The sequence below is a fragment of the Cervus canadensis genome, chromosome 5, assembly GCF_019320065.1.
Source record: "Cervus canadensis isolate Bull #8, Minnesota chromosome 5, ASM1932006v1, whole genome shotgun sequence".
Lineage (NCBI taxonomy): Eukaryota > Metazoa > Chordata > Mammalia > Artiodactyla > Cervidae > Cervus > Cervus canadensis.
The window spans coordinates 67,911,471-67,929,370 of NC_057390.1; the positions used below are offsets into that span (position 1 = coordinate 67,911,471).

The 17,900-nt window shown below is 39.9% G+C and overlaps 1 protein-coding gene and 1 pseudogene across 3 annotated transcripts in view; both read right to left on the reverse strand.

The window, feature by feature from the left end:
• Window positions 1-17,900, reverse strand: part of BABAM2 (BRISC and BRCA1 A complex member 2) — a 399,480-nt gene that overhangs the window by 196,961 nt on the left and 184,619 nt on the right. The gene's annotated exons all lie outside the window — the stretch shown is intronic.
• On the reverse strand, window positions 9,524-14,919 carry LOC122441922 (annotated as a pseudogene).

Below are 17,900 nucleotides of genomic sequence, written 5' to 3' on the forward strand. Positions count from 1 at the left end.
AAATATATAAGTGCAAGGAAAGGCAGTTCAGTCAGAAAGCAAAATGGATACAAGGGTAAGGAATCAATGGGTGCCATACTGGGCCCTTTGGCCTGCTAGTTGGCTCCCGGCCCCGGGCCCCTCTGTTCCATGCAGCAGGGCTTGCAGCACTGAGGTCGGGATTCTGAAAGCCTAGTTACAGCTTATCTCACCACATACTGAGTTCTTGGCTAATAGTGACTTCAATGTATTGATACATCATGTGACGATAGTTTTAAGACAGTTACTTCAGATCTGGTTTCACCAAATGAAAATGAGAATAAAATGTTTCTCTCTGCTTAGTCCAGAAAAACTGGGCTATTTCTCATATGTTTTCCTGACTAACGCTTTTGCACTTGCCATTCCCCTTATAAAAAAGCATTTTCTCAGGACTTCCCTGGTCTAGTGGAGTTAAGACTCCACACTTCCAATCCAGAGGGCACAGGTTCAATCTCTGGTTGAGGAACTAAGATCCCACATGCCATGCCATGCAGCCAGAAAGAAAAAAAATAGTTCTTTCTCTTGTGATGGTTGGGAAGGGCAGAATAGGTGAAGAGGATTAAGAGGTACAAAACTCCAGTTATAAAATAAGTAAGTCATAGGGATATAATATATAGAATAAGGAATATGGTCAATAATACTGTAATAACTTAGTATGGGGACAGTTGGTTACTAGCCTGATCATGGTGATAATTTCTTAATGTATGCAGATGTCAAATCACTATGCAGTACACCTGATGCTAACATAATATTGTATCTCAACTATATTTCAATAAAAAAATAAAGTATAATTTAAAAATGCTCTCTCTCTCCTTTCCTTAACTGGTGTGATTTTAAGTTAACTCTGTAAATTCACTTGCTTCATTAAGATTCCCTTCAACTGCATTGTGATCTATGTCTACTCTAAGTAGTTTTTACGTGTTGCCTTATGAATTCCTCGTGCTATTTAAGCAGTGTATAGTTTATATTCCAAATAGACTGTGAATTTCTTGAGGTCAGGGTAGAGATCTATTTCCTATTATGTCTAATAACCATAGCTGACATTTATTAAGTGTTTACTCAACATCGCTTTGCTTAGTGCTTTATATGCATTCTCTCATATAATCGCCATGACAACCTTATAAGGTAGATACCATTATTACACATTTGCAGATGGAGAAACCGAGGCTGAAAGTGATTAAATTGTGAAAATGCATTTTGAAGTCATGAGAAGGGGACGACAGAGGATGAGATCGCTGGATGGCATCACCGACTCGATGGACATGAGTTTGAGTAAACTCCAGGAGTTGGTGATGGACGGGGAGGCCTGGCGTGCTGCGAATCATGGGGTCGCAAAGAGTCGGACACAACTGAGCGACTGAACTGAACTGAACTGATGTTGACTCAGAACCCAGACTCTTAGCCACAATGCTATACCCATTGGCATACTGTTGGGCACAAAGAAGAAAGTATCAGCACTCAGAGAAAAATGTAAAAAACGTGGAAACCCACATGCAGAAAAGGTAGCAGAGATCTACTGTACATGTACTCATCCTCCATTTAGTGTCTAAATCCTGTATGCTTCAAACAACCATGAGAAACTTAAGGAACCATTCCCTATTCTCTTTTTATCCCAAGAAGACTATCCTGACTGCATCAATGGGTATTCAAAGCAAATTGAAAAGAATATATGCTTTATGTGTTTTAATGTTTACTTTTAGAAACTGTGGAGCAAGAAATTTAAAATTCTAAGAGTACAAAGACTAAAAGCTATAAAGATCACCACGCCAAACAAAATGTATTTATTTGACATCTTTACACAGACTCATTGAAAGAAGGATGGCTTCTCTGAGAACACCAATGAGGGCTGTGGGGTTCTAAGACATAATATCAACCTTCCTTCAATTGTATGTACAATTAGGCACATTCTATGATTAACTAGGGCTTTCCTGGTGGCTCAGACAGTAAAGAATCTACCTGCAATGTGGGAGACCTGGATTCGGTCCCTGAGTTGGGAAGATCCCCTGGAGGAGGGCATGGCAACTCGCTCCAGTATTCTTGCCTGGAGAATCCCCATGGACAGAGGAGCCTGACCAGTTACAGTCCATGGCATCACAAAGAGTTGGACACAACTGAGCAACTAAGCATATCACAGCACAGCACATGATTAACTAAGTACACTCAGTGGAAATAAGAGGAGCTGATCATCAGGTCAGGAAAGGATAAGTGCCATATTCCTGAAACAGCAGCTCTAAGAGGGGGAGTCCGAGACACCAGGATGGAGCTGTTGTCACCCACCCGTGTTTTCTGAAAGTGACATCTTGAGTTCATTACTATGAGATGTCATGACATAGTATGGGGCTAGCATTTTTCTAATTTATATCTTGCTTATTATTTTCATAAACAGAAACCATTTCACTGCCCTCATTTATGCAGGAATCTGCTTGTGAAGCTGTACTCACCCCTAATATGTTGGTTATAGCTTCTGTTTATAAAACTAAATTGAAACATATGTTGTACAAATAACTTTGGGGAAAAAAGAATTCCTGGCTCTTCCAAAATAATCATAATCAAGATTTCACTGGTCAACTACTGTCTCAACAGTTATTATACCTAACAGACACAGTCTTGAGAACACCAACGTTCTGACTAAACGGTGTGTGAACTGGAGCCTTTTCTCTAGAAAGCTGGAGGCTAGGGGGACAGGAGAGCAGGTGGGGAGTTGCAATACAGACAGGGTCCTCATTAGAAGCACAGAATATTTCCTGGCTTCCACTACCTTCTCTCCTCACCGTTTTTAGAGAAAGAACCTGGAGTGGGGGGTTTCCCCTATTACTCTAACAATGTGTTCTTAATGAGTTTGATAAGAAACTAAACTTATTTATATAAGCATCAGTTTCTGCAACTGTTTTACAAATTGTACCAAACCACATCCTCAGACATCTGAGTTGTGATTTTACGCACACCTACTGATACAAACCTTGTGCCAGACTGTTCAGGAGCCCAACAAAACAAGTTAAAACAATAGTGAGTTTTCCTCAAGCACATATGGAACAAATACGAACACCATTTACCACATCCTCAGTATGTCTCCAAGACTTAACAAAAAGGTAGAAAAGCTTTTACATAGGAGTTCATACAGCTCTTTGTAAAGGATAGAAAACACAGATTTGAAATGAAAGCTAATACAGTAGACATCTGTGATACTACTTGGCTGACACCTTCTCTTCTCCTGGGAAGCCCCTTTCTCATCTAGTCCCCACGCCTAGACCCCAATCCTTACAGTACCTGGCAGAGATACCAGTTCCAACCCCCTGGGAAGAGCTGATGGGTCCCTAGAAGAGTGACCTAGTCCTTTTGCAGAGGCAAAAGAAACTGTCAGTAGCCATGTTCCCCATCCGCAAAAGAGGCCAGGCCATTGTGAGAGAACAAAGCCCTCACCCTAGAGAAGGCAAAAGGAGAAGAGGGCAACAGAGGATGAGATAGTTGGATGGCATCACCAACTCAACAGACATGAACTTGGGCAAACTCTGGGAGACAGTGAGGGACAGGGAGACTTGGCGTGCTGCAGTCCATGGGTCGGACATGGACTTAGTGACTGAACAGTAACAATGACAACCAAGAGAAGCAGAGCTGAGAGAGAAGAGAGTCTTGGCAGGACGCACACCCATGTGCTTGGTCCAGCTGTGTCCTGCTCCTCCTGTTGTTTGCCTTCAACCTTTTTCCGACTTTGGAAAGCCAATAAATTGCCTACGTGCTTCAGCTGGTTTGAGGTAGTTTTCCTTCATGTACAACCAACATTTTCTCTTGTAAATGATTAAACTGACTCATACAGATGATAACCATGGCAAATGGAAATTTACAGAATTAAGTGCTAAAAAGAGACTTTCATCCCTGGGTTATCTAAATGCTTGTCGCATACTATTAAATGCCAGGCTCTAATCAGAACCTGGAAAGGGCTTTTAACACTGAGAGGCATGGCAAGTCTCTGCAAGTGCCAGAAGAAAGCTTTACTGGAGCAATCTGCCTCAGCACCAGGCTGGGGCTGCAATGAGGCTATTTCCCTGCACTTACTGCTTCTCATCCGGGAAGATCTGAAACAGCAGAGTAACCCACCCCAAGCCTTGGATGGAACATCCTGCCCTCGCTGTTCTGTAGCCTCCCTAACCTCAACCAATGAAGGAAAATGTATCAGAGGAGCCAACGCTAATGGCTATTAAACCATAATGGCTGGCTATTTGAACACATACACTGCTTTGCAAGTTTATCACACAACTTAACAACTGGCACAAAAATGGTGATCTTTTAGCTACAGAAATAAAAATAAAAATTGCTAAGAGTTTGCACGTGTTTGTATTTTTTCAGCAAGACGTGCTAAACGTGGGCATTACAGGAAGCAACAGGTTCTCATGGCTTTGGCAAAAGTGTATGAAAGTAGCTGAGCACAGAACCAGGCATGAAGAAGGGTCTCGTTAAACGCTGTTTCATTTCTCTTATTCCTTCCTCCCTGACTCCTGGTCTGAGATCATATCCATTACCATGCTATTTTTCCTACTGTTAAAGCTCCACCCTTTCCTCTTCTTGTTTAGGTGGCTTTGAGTTATGGGGCTTAGAGATTCTTCCTGGGAGGTTCTGTGAGTGAGGACAGAAGGGAAAGGCACCCTAGAAGCGCATAACACCTTTGCACCCACCCACCCACCCAGCCAGTCTCTTACACAAACTGTTTGGTGCCCATGGCAACTAGGCAATTGGTTACTTCCACATGATTTCAGCCACCTGGTACCGCACCCTCATTAGCTGGCGACGATCAAAAACCACAGGTGCAAGAACAGAAAATGGAACCTACTGGACACTCTCTCCTTAAAGTATCATAATGAGATCTTCTGGTTTGCATATTGATGTTATCTTCAGAAACTAAAGGGCAGCTAGGAGCTCTGAAAAAATCTAGTGACTTGGAGCCCTATCCCTCTGGAACTGGCTGGATGAATGATTTCAGAGTGGAAAAGAGCTCCGAGAAGTATATACTGCATCTTTCTCTCAGACTCAAAAGTGCCCCCTGGCATTCCAGCCTCTACAAGATATCTTTCCAACCTCATTTCCACACTATGTCACTGACACACCCTAACTACAGCAGCTGCCCACACTCCATCCTGCCACTCAATCCTGAATGCCTTCTTCTAACCCTGCATCCCTCAACCCCAAATCTCCCAATTCTACCTGCTCTCTAAAGTCACTGTCATGTCCTCTCACAAGACTTCCTGGTCCTGCCCTCTGATGTAATGGTTTCTCCACCGGGATCCTACAGATATTTAGCTACACCCTTCATATGGTAACATTTGATTGTTTTGTCTGTGTTTTAAAGTTACTTACATGTGTGCTCTTATCATGTATCTGGCTAACTTCCTTAAGGGCAGTGTTGTACTCACTGTTGTATTCCCAGTGCCTAGTATGGTGCCTACCACAAAAATAGGCACCCAGTAAATATTTGATGAACAAATGCATGAATATGTATATGAAAAAAAATGACTACATATGCTTGTCAGGAAACTACTGATCCAAAAATGGGTTCCACAAGCAGACTTCCCTTGCAGAAATAGCAGAGATCTATGCTTCTTATTAATTTGACCTTCCAATATAAATCAGTAAGTGTAACTTTGGGCAGAATGAGCCATTATCCTTGGATTCAGGTCATCCTCTAGAATAATAGGAAAATTCAAGTTCTAACACTTGACTGAGAGATCAAACCCTACAAGAAAAAAAGGCAAGAGCAATCTTTTTGCCATTTCTAATCAACTTCCAAATAACACACCATGTGCTATCACTAAGTCAGTACTCATTTATGATTTACCTACCATGTGCAAGACATTTGGATGGAAACAATAAGGGAAAAAATGGCAAGAATACGTCTCCCAACTTCATATGTAAAAACATGAAGATGAGAAGCTTTTTTTTTTTTTCTTCCTTCTTCAATAAGAGATCCAGTAAGATAGGACATGATTAATCATTATAAGGTAAGGCTGAAAAACTCATCAGTTCTTCTATGTGTTAAGAGTGAATTCATCAGACTTTTTCTGACATTAGACTTTTATAAGGAGATAAAGCAGGAGAGTAATGAGCATCCTAAATGGAAAAATGCAAAACTTTTACCAGTAGTAAAAGACAGGAAAAAGAGCTCTGACTTTCCCAGCCTGCAAGATGCTAAACAGCAAGTCCTGGTGTTTTCCCAGGAAAACAGTTCTACCACCTCCGTATTCCAGGTTATCTCGTTCAAAACGCCTAGAGACAGAGAACCAGTACCAGATCCCAAATGCAGGTGTGGCATTACCTTCCTGAAGAGCCAGCAGCTGAAGCCTATTTGGGTGGAGCCTCACTAATTAGACCAACAGCATCAGCTTCACCTTGGGGACACTTTTAACAAAGGCCTAGATGATCTCTAGAACATTAAAGTCTGAGAAGCACTGACTTAGAGAACTGACACTTAAGGAAGAGAAAACAGGTTCAAAAATAGAGAACTGAAAAGCAATGGACTGAGATATTCATCCTGTGATTGAACAGGAGAACACAGAGGAACTGTGATGTTGCATAGGACTGTGGAAGAGTGTGGAAGGTATCTTAGACAAAGTTTAGGATTTAAAAATAAGTCTCTGTGGCATATTCCAAAAACTCAGAGTTAAATGGAGGAAAGAACTGTGGTAGAAGGTGAAAAGTACAATAAGATATTTCTCAAACATTCTTCTAACTGGCCACATCCATAAGCTATGGAGGAGCCAGAGAAAGGGGCCAGGTCAAGAGAGCTGGTATTGTGGCCACTATCCCCTTTGGGTCAATGATACTGGTAACGTGCCAAAGGTGAAAGGACACGAGTGAAGGGTAAATAAAATCAGAGAATGTTAAAAAAAAAAAAAGAAAAAAACACAGACCCTTTAGAGATCTGGGCCAGGGGTTGTTACCCTGTGCTCTGGGAAACACTTGGGATCATGTGTACCTACGAGTAAGTGTCTTAAGAGCAACTATGACTGTGTTTTGTATACTGGGCACTGGGAGAAAGATTTCACTTGTAAGAAGGTTTCTATTATATTAAAAATAAAGTTTGTAGCCACTGATCCCAACACCCACACTTCGTAGATTTATAGATGGAGAAACTGAGATAAGGGAAGTGATTTGTCTGATGTGCAGAGTTGATTAGTCACAGGGTTGAAACCAAAACTCATGACTGCTGACTCTTGCATCAATGCTTCTTTTCACTACATCAATCTACTATATCCAAATCTGCTTCCAAAACTGTGCCACTTACTAAATGAGGTCTGTGTGAATCAAAAAGAAAATGTTAAGACCCCAAAAGAGGAGGAAGTTATGAAGAGTGGAAATTTTCATATGAAGAATATATTATTATACTAAAAAGTTCCCAAAATGAAAAACTCAATGTTGTACTTAGCATAACTATTGAGTAGGTGGCTTTGTTATTTAGAACTTGACTAATTATAGAAGTGCTGATGACTAGATTTAGATCAACTAAAATTTGAGCTAGACTTTATCACTGGCTTGGGTTAGTGAAGAATACTTCATTTCTAAGCTAATAACAGGTTGAAGATAGACCAATTGATGAACATTTGCAGTTTTGTGCTTATGAAGAGAAATTGTGACATTTCACGATGCATAAATGATGATGAAAGTACTGAAGCATCCAAGCAAGTTGCAATTCTCCAGGGAAGCTATTAACAGCTTAACATTTCTGGTTCACATTGGAATGTGGATTAAACTTACTAAAAAAAAGTTTATATTAATATCAAATAAGCATGAAAGAATGTAATTAAGCAGATTAGGTTGAACCCTTTAAGTTCCAGGTTCTCTTGGGTCTGTTAATTATAGAATCAAATGTTGGTTAAGTGTACAAGAAAACCTGCACAATAATCCAAAACAGGTTTCATGAACTATGTTAAAAAACAAACAAGCAAACTATTAAAAAAAAAAAAAAATACAAGAGCAGACAGAACACCTTCCCAATGCCTCAGCAAACTAAACTGGGCTTCTCCCCAAGATAAACCATGACTGGACCTACTATAGCCTATGCACCATGGGCAAAATATATTACAGATTTCTTTTATTTTCTTCTGCCTTCAATTAATTCCATTCTCCTTCTATACTGATTATACCTTTGATGCTGACCTCAAGACTCATTCATTCATTCACCCCTATAAACATGTTATTAATGCCCTACTATGTGTGAGGCACTACCCAGAAGGTGCTAGGAATACACACCCTCAAAATCTTCACAGACAAGTAGGAAAACTAAATAAACAATAAAAAAATAATAACCATTTGATTAAAACTGTTAGAATAAAGATATATTATAATACAGGTGTGAACCTCTGACAGAAAAAAGGAGAGGTGTTAAAGAAAGGGCAAAACTGGCTGTCACATGAAGCTTTTTCAGGAGATAATGTTGAGCTTCCCAGGTGACTCAGTGGTAAAGAATCCCCCTGTCAAGCAGGAGATGCGGGTTCGATCCCTATGTCGGGAAGATCCTCTGGAAAAGGAAACTGCCACCCACTCCAGTATTCTTGCCTGGGAGATCCCACAGACAGGGAAGCCTGGCTGACTATAGTCGCAAAAGAGTCAGACACGACTTAGTGACTAAACAACATCAAGGAGATAATGCTTTTAGTTGGAAGGAATCACAGTGCTCTGAAGGAATAGAAAGTACAAGGAAGTGAAAGAAGAAAGAAGAGCACGTGGAAAGATATGGGGGTACAGAGGCATATGGCACACCCAGGGTAGGGTTCAGAAAGGCTGAAACAATGGACACTAGTGAGGAGGGGTGACAGATGAAGCTGAACAAGTCTATATATAAATATGTGGCTGCACCAGGGATGTGGTTTAGTTGCAGCATGTGGGATATTTAGTTGTGTCATGTGAGATCTAGTTCCCTGACCAGGGATGGAACCTGGGCCCCCTGCATTGGGACTGCGGAGTCTTAGCCACTGGACCACTGGCCCACAGGAAAGTCCCGGGACAAGTTTAAGGGCCTGACCACAAACAACTTCAATGCATTTCAGCCAAGGAGTTGCTTTTTTTTTTTTAAATAACTTTATTGCCCAGGATATTTTTTTTCCTTGTGTCATATTTTGTCTGTTTTGTTTTTGTTTTCTTTTTTCATAACTATAAATTCAAGTTTAGGGAAGCTTGCCTTTGTCTTGAGAACCAAAACAACAAAGCTTTCATATTATTTGCAACCTGGTCTAGTTTGAAGAGACCGGTAGGAGTTATCTTGCAAGAGTAAGATTTATACCATGAAGGGTACAGTTCCAGGTCTGGTGGTACTGAACGGAGACAATGGCATTCTTGACAAAATTACCATCTGCTGGTGGCGTCTGTGGAAAAGAAGCCCTTGCAAATTTCTAAACAAGAGTAAACTCTTATTAGAAAATTCTAAAGTGTTTTACAGGCCAAAAAGGGAATGAGCTTAGTAAAATGCCTCAACAGAGTTGGAATAAAATACTGGATTTGAGAATTACTGGAACTTGGATATGTTAAAAGAGGGTGGAGGTTGGGTCATGCTTACAATGGTCTCAAGTTCAAATGAATTACTGTGACAAGACACCACTTCACAAGTCACATGCTGCTGGCCTGAGGGCTCCTCTCTTCCCTCAGTAGGTGCTGGCAGAAGGTGTGCTCAGTCCTTTTCCAATGCAGATGCCTAGCCCCAAAGCCAAAACATGGGAGAGGAAGAGAGATGGAACAAATACCTTAAGAAATTCTGCGGAGAAGATCCCCCCTTTCTTCATGGCTCTACTTTAACTCATGCTTAAGGAACTGGTATGTTTAGGGTGCCTGAAGTGGAACTCCTTGGGTAGAATGTTTTCAGGTCTACTGGACCAGTCGGACACCCAGTCTATGCTTTTCTTCAGAGCATCCACTTCTTTCTCTCCTTCTGCAATTTCTTCTGACTGAGAGCTATGGTCCTTGCTGGTGTGCATTTCCACATCAAACATGACCTGCCCATCTTCTTGTGGGGAAGGGCTGTTGCAATGAAAACTGCCTCTGGAACTGCTCTGTCTGGATTCATGCTGTGCATCCAAAAGAATCTTTTCCATGTCCCCACTGTGATGAGGAGGATATGTGCTCCAGCCCCCCATTCTTCCCATTGCCATTATCATTGCCATTGCTGCTATTCAGGGGAGCTCCACCCAGGAACTGTTGAGGCTGGCAGGCAGTGGCAGAGACTGTTCACCTTTCTCACAGTTGTTGTGCAGGGGCAGTGGCTGTTCTACTAAATGAGATGACATTGTCAGGCAGCTGGAAGAGCTGCAGCCCCGAAGCAACGACCTTCTCCAGTTCTCAGGCAGCAACACAACCAAGGAGTTTGCTCTTTTAAGGGCAAGGCAATAATGGATTACAAACAAAGTAATGATGTGATCAGATTGCTCTACAAAGAATATTCTAGCAGCTTGCAGGGCAAGAATAAATGTAGGCAGGGGGAGCTCTACAGTGGGCCAGAGCAGAACAAGAAGGATGTCCCCAAAGAAAGGCAATTTGGTGCAGGATGTCTGAGCCCAAGTGGAGGGCAGAAGGTGCCCACATGATGGAGGGACAGCAGAAATACTGGAACATATGTAACCAATTGGTTACATATTGGTTACATATATAACCAATGTAATATAGCTATAATATATTATAGATAATGGGAAGTATATACAAAATATATTATGGATAATGGGATTTATCGCTTTCAAAGAAGAAATATATAAATATGTATAAACAAATTCAGCATATTAAATTGGAAATGGAGGTATCAGTATGAACATGGCTGGTTAATACACACAGATTAGATATAGAAATAATACTGAGCATCAAAATAAACAACAACGCTAACTGACTATATAGTCCATTAACTCGAACAGGAAATCATGGGTCCATACTGTTGTAAAGAAAGTTAGATGAAAAACATATTTGTATAGTTTCAAAGGACCACCCCACAAGATACTTATTGATTACATTTTTAAAAAAAAGCAACTCTGCTGTAGAGAGCCTTACAAACACCAATTTAAACAAGTCATCAAAGTGATCATATCAATCAGTAAACAGATCAGATGTGCCACTTGAGGTGCAGTGAGAACACAGCACCACTTCCATGCTATTCCTGCCACAGATGCATACATGGAATCCAATCATGGAGGAACATCGGACAACCCATATTCATACATTTTAAAAAACTGGTCTATAATCTTCAAAAAGCTTGTGAATGGCAAGGAAAAACTGAGGAACTATTAAAAATTGAAGAGCCATAACAAAAGAATAGAATCCATGATTCTAAATGGAATTCTTCTCTCCATTAGGAAATCAGTGGGACAAATGGCAAAATTTGAATAAGGTCTTACATTTGGATGGTAGTACTACAACAATGTTAATTTCTCGATTTTTATATCTATACTAGAATTGTGCAGGAAAGTGTTCTTATTTATAAGAAATATGCTACAGTATATGAAGGTCAAGAGCATCACACTGCAACTTACTCTCAAATGGTTAAAAAAAAATGCTTTGTACGTTCTTACATTTTTAGTATGAATTTGATATTGTTCCAAATATAAAAAAGGAAAGAATTAATAGATGATAAAAATCAAGACCAGACCATACAAAGATACAATACTGTTCTCTTAGGAAGAAAAAGGAGGAGAGGAGTTGGAATCTTAAATTAGAAACCCAAAGTACATGTTTATGCTTAACTGCATAATAAAATATATATAATTCTCAAATCACAACACAGTTAAATAATTTCTCCAAATACTGCCATTTTCCCCCAAATTAAGGAATTTCACCAGGTTTGGTTATAATTATCTACCAGGAATGTCTGACCTCCACCTGATCCTGGAGTCAAGATCTGACACCTAAAGTAGTCCCAGTTTCTTACAGAAAATAGTTTAATAAGGCTGATTTCTGTCTGGGTACCACACATCATACCTAAACTTACACTGTCAACAACCTTCAAGATAGATATTGTCATCTCTATTTTGCAGATCTAAAAATTTCTCCAAGAGATTAAGCAAAATGTCCAAAATCTTCTACTAATAAATGGAGCATCAGAAAATAAATTCAGGTTTCTCTCACTCATAGCCCATGCTTTTTCCACTACAATCCAGTAGCCTGCTACGTGCAAGGCATCATGTGATTCACCATGGGAGAGACAAGAGTAATAAGACATGTTCTCACGGAACTAACCACTTCTGCTTTCTCCCCTTTATGTCGCAGTCAGAATCGTCTTCCTCTTGCCTCCGGCTATGACTCTCCCACATCTCAGCTTTTATCAGTGGGTGAATTCAGGAACACGGTTTTCTTTACCTTTTCTGTCATTGAAGAGATGAGACAGCAATTCTAAAGATGTACAAATGTGCCTTAGAATATAAAGACCAAAAAAATGAGCACTTAACATACTGTGTTAAATGAGGTTTCTGAGTATACAATGACCACTTAATCAGCTAAAAATGGAAAGAGCAAAAGGAGTATAAAGAAAATAGTATTACTTCTAAATAATGTTATACTAGATAAGAAAAAAGCCAAAGACCAACCCAGGAAATGCCAGGAGTTCTGGACAAGTGAACTGCTTCCTTCCAAACTTTTGTTGTTTCACTTGGTAGAAGAGGTCACCTAAGAAGCACTCAGAGGGCTTCGCTGATGGTCCAGAGGGTAAGATGCTGGTCGCTTGTTACAGGGAGCTCAGGTTCAATTCCTGGTCAAGGAACTAGATACCACATGCATGCCGCAACAAAGAAGTTTGCATGCCCAGCAACTAAGAAGCCCCCATGTTGCAATGAAGATCCCACGAGCTGGAACTAAGACCAGTACAGCCAAAATAAATAAATAAGTATTAAGGAAAAAAAAGAAGGAGCTCTCAGAAATCAGAGTCAAGCTCCTGACTAGAGCAATGGTGCTCTCGCTTGGACTGTCATTCTCTGAGGAAGCAATGGGACATTGAATTCCTCATTTATCTCTGTGAATATTATGGTATTCTGCTCATTTTGAAAGTGAAGTCGCTCAGTTGTGTCCAACTCTTTGCGACCCCGTGGACTGTCGGGGTCCTCTGTCCATGGGATTCTCCAAGCAAGAATACTGGAGTGGGTTGCCATTTCCCTCGCTCATTTTAGTGATGGTTAAAAAGAAACTGACTGCTACATAAAAGAAGAGGGAGGACAATGAGATGCCAATTTACTCCATCAATAATGAATTCCCTCCACCAAGCTCATAATACAAAATGTGACATGTTTAATATCATTTCTGTAATCTTTATTTATCCATATAAAACACTGGATATAGGTCTTGGCAGAATTTTGAGAAGCTTATATGTATGAGTAGATTTCCCCATAAAAACAAATTTCTAAAATTCAAGATAACATGTAAGTAATCATATACTTACTTTCAAAGTTTTATGGAGAAAAAAATAAAAGGGAATCCTCCCTATAAGACAATAGGAAACTATAGGCCTGTTTATATATTATTCAAATCAGCATAATTTAGAAATGATTTTAATAGGGGAATATGTAAGAAGACTCAATGCTATTATGTTTCTCATCATTAGTATTATGTCAGGCAAGTCCGTGGCTTTGGTTTACCTCCAATGGTCTCTGTTACAAACACCAACTGAGTCTATTCCTGGAATTGCTGTTAACCTCCCCTAGTATTTCATCCTTTCATACACAATAATGCACAGGGGGCAGTGGTAATATGTGAAATAAGCTCAAAGTTCCCAAAGTGGAAGACATTGTTTTCTTGCATCCTACCTACTGTAACTGAACACTGGGAATTTACTGGAATTGAGGATTTATTATGAGTCAGATGGCTGACAGTCTTTCCAACCAAAACATCTGCTCTACAAAGGCACAACTGCTACAATCCATTTCCTCTTGGATCTGGAGAATGACCAAGTTGTAGCTTAGCCCTTTCCTTAAAGACACAGGGATTTGAAATGAGAAATGAAATCAAAGCAGATCTCTATGTCACCTTCCAACCTCCACTACTATCTTTGATGGCATTAAAATGTAATAAAATATGAGAATTTACATAATTTTTGAACATTAAAACACTGCAATAAGAGTGGAATAACCAAGGACTTTATCAGATTACTTCAGTTCTTTCTTTGGTACTTGAAAAAAGAGGGGACACACACTGACTCCAGTAGGGAGAGGGTCTCATTATTTACTCAACAAATATTTACTGCTGATCACTTCTACATGTCAGGCACTGTCCTAGGAACAAGTGGGGAACAGACTAGGTAATGGCCACCTCTTGGAGCTTACCTTGCCACAGGGGAAAACAAACAACAAGTAAGCCTATTCATAAATACTCTTCAAAGCACTACAGGTTTCCAACTGTCTATTTGATACCATTGGCACTAAGATTTTTTCCCAGCAACTATAAGCAATAAGATAGTTTTCAGGAACCATATTCTAGAGCAGTGGTTCCAACCCTGGTCCTTATTTAAAAGCACATTATTGGACCCTACCCCTGGCCATGATGATTCAGTATACGTATCTGGGCCAAGGAAATATGGATTTTTTTTTCAACTTATCAAGAGCTTGAACCGCTCATCAGGTTTGGGGTCTACTGCTCTAGAATACTGACTTCCAAACATTTAAAAGCATTAAGTTAAAAATGTCAATTTAAAATATTTGGTTTCCAGACATAAACCCACACACCTATAGTCAATAACCTTTGAAAAAGGAGGCAAGAATACACAGTGGGAAAAAGACAGTCTCTTCAGCAAGTGATGCTGGGAAAGCTGGACAGCCACAGGTAAATCAAATTAGAACACACCCTCTCATCATACACAAAATAAACTCAAAATAGTTTAAAGACTTAAACATAAGATGTGACACCATAAAATTCCTATAAGAGAACATAAGCAAAACATTCTCTGACATAAATCATACCAATGTTTTCTTAGGTCAGTCTTCCAAGGCAACAGAAATAAAACCAAAAATAAACAAATTGAACCTAGTCAAATTTATAAGCTTTTGCACAGCAAATAAAACCAGAAACAAAATAAAAGACAACCTACAGAATGGAAGAAAACATTTGCAAATGATGTGACCAACAAGGGCTTAATTTCTAAAATTTACAAACAGCTCATACAATTCAACAACAAAAAACAAATAACCCAATAAAAAAATGGGCAGAAGACCTAAAGACACAGTTCTCCAAAGAAGAAATACAGATGGTCAGTAGGCATGTGAAAAGATGCTCAACGCTGCTAATTACTTGAGAGATGCAAATCAAAACTACAATGAGGTACCACCTCACACAGGTCAAAATGGACATCATTAAAGAGTCAACAAATGACAAATGCTGGAGAGGGCATGAAGAAAAGGGAACCCTCCTATAATGCTGGTGGGAATGTAAGTTGGTGCAGCTACTATGGAAAATAGTATGAAGGTTCCTCAGAAAACTAAAAACAGAATTGCCATATGATTCAACAATTTCACTCCTGGGCATATATCCAGACAAAACTTTAATTTAAAAAGATATACGCACCCCCAGGTTTATAGCAGCACTATTCACAATAGCCAATACATGGAAACAACCTAAATGTCCATTTACAAACGAATGGCTAAAGATGTGGTATTCAATGGAATATTACTCAGCCATAAAAAAGAATGAAATAATGCCATTTGCAGTAACATGGTTGCAACCAGAGATTATCATACTAAGAGAAATAAATCAGAAAGAGAAAGACAAATATCAAAAGATGTCACTTATATGTGGGATCTAAAATATGATACAAAGGAACTTATCTACAAAAAAGAAACAGACTCACAGACATAGAGAGCAGACTTGTGGCTCCCAAGCTCGGGGTGCGGTGGGTGGGAGGCATAGACTGGGAGTTTGCAATCAGCAGATACAAACTATTACATATAGAATAGATTAAAAACAATATATAGAACGGATAACCTGTATAGCCCAGGGAACTATATTCAATATCCTGTGATAAACCACAATGAAAAAGATTATGAAAAAGAGATGTGTGTTTATGTATATATGTGTATGTGTGTTAGTTGCTCAGTTGTGTCCAACTCTTTGCAACCCAACAGACTGTAGCCCACCAGACTCTGTCCATGGAATTTTCCAGGCAAGAATACTAGACTAGGAAGACATTCCCTTCTCCAGGGGATCTTCCCAACCCAGGGATCAAACCTGGGCCTTCTGCATTGCAGATAGATTCTTAACTATCTGAGCTACCAAGGAAACCTCTGTGTATGTGTATGTGTGTGTGTGTGTGTATAAACTGTCACTTTGCAGTACAGCAGTAGTTACAACATTGTAATTTATACATTGTAATCTATACTTCAATAAATTTTTTTTTAAAGTTTGGGCTGAAGATCAAAGATCTTAAGATCAATGTATCTTCTATGTATTTACTGATAAGCAATATACATGGACTGCTATGCTGATACATTATAAATATCTTAAAATATGCACAAACAGTAGAAATTCTAGGAAGGTGAGACAAAAATAAATATAAACAAATATTTTCTCCCAACCCGGCTGGCTGCCTACACAGGCTGCAACTTATGAAGTGGGGCAAACCAAGGGGCCTGCAGGTTCCTCACACACAAAGACTGGGAAGCAGGGCAACTGAAGGCAAAGCCCTTTCATTCACAGCCTGGGAAGACAGACTATCTCAGCCCTCACTCTGATCTGTAAACTTACACTTTCTCACTTACGGCACAGGGGAGAGAAGCAGGCAGAGGGCATTAGAACTGTAATCTCAGTGGCAGGAATTCAGGAGACCTTGCCTCACTCCACCTGCCAACACGTACCTGCCAGCTCTTGTTGACATACACTAAGTATGGAAAAACCACACTTGGAAAAACATATAAACTCCATTCTAGGTTCAGCAGCTGTAACCCTGTTGTGTCAGTCATTTGAATCATGTGTGAATGTGTCTGTGTATGTTAGATTCCTGACCATGTGATAAAGGTAGAAAGAGTACAGGCTTCCAGATTAGACAAGCTAGTGAGAATCAGGCTCTCCCCTGGTTGCTCGCTATGTCCACTTGGCTGAGTAAGTTATTTAAAACCTGGATAAGCCTCTGTTTCCTCAACTGTAAAATGGGAGTAGTTATATAAAACTACAGTATCAGTTACACCATGAATAAAGGGTGGCCATCACTGTGGCCACATCATTGTCACTGTTATCCCAGATCACCTTGGAACACCTGGCCCACCTGTTTCCTGCTATCTGCACACTCTGATCCTGGCTCGTGCACCTGCAAATGATACCTGTCAGTTGCCTTCTCTTTGTATAAACTCTTTGTTGGCAAATTCTGGCCTGTCTGTGCAGCATCAGTTTCTAGTTTGGTCCCTGCTAACCATGATAAACGAATGGCCCCACAACTGATGATGTTAAAGCCACTTCCTGCTTGGCTTGGCCAAGGGGCAGCCCCTTGACTTTGAATTCAGGGTTACACCTTCGTGGACCAGCAGCCTTCATCTGCCCTTTCATCTGACAGCTCACTTCCTGGCTGTTTTCTCTCTGCGGCATTAAAAAAAAAAACAAACCAGATAATATTTTCTCTTTTCCAGTTATAGCCTCCTCTCCAGTGCCTTCTTGTTTGTGCTTCCTATCTCTATTCAAATAAAAGGTAATAAAATCATTTGACTGTGAAGACTAAGAAGGCAATTCTCAAATGATTTACCAGTGGCTGCAGGAATGGCCCTACATGTATACCATAGAGCATTTCAATTCATAGAACTTTCAAAAGTCAGGTAGCCATCTTAAGGAAAATCAGGCCTCTTAAAAGATTTTCCAACTGTATAGACTGCCAAGGAAAGAAATAAAAACAAATAAGAACCTGTCTAAAAGAATTTAGGAAAAGAAAAAAGAATATCAAATTAAAGTCAGAAAAGGAAAAA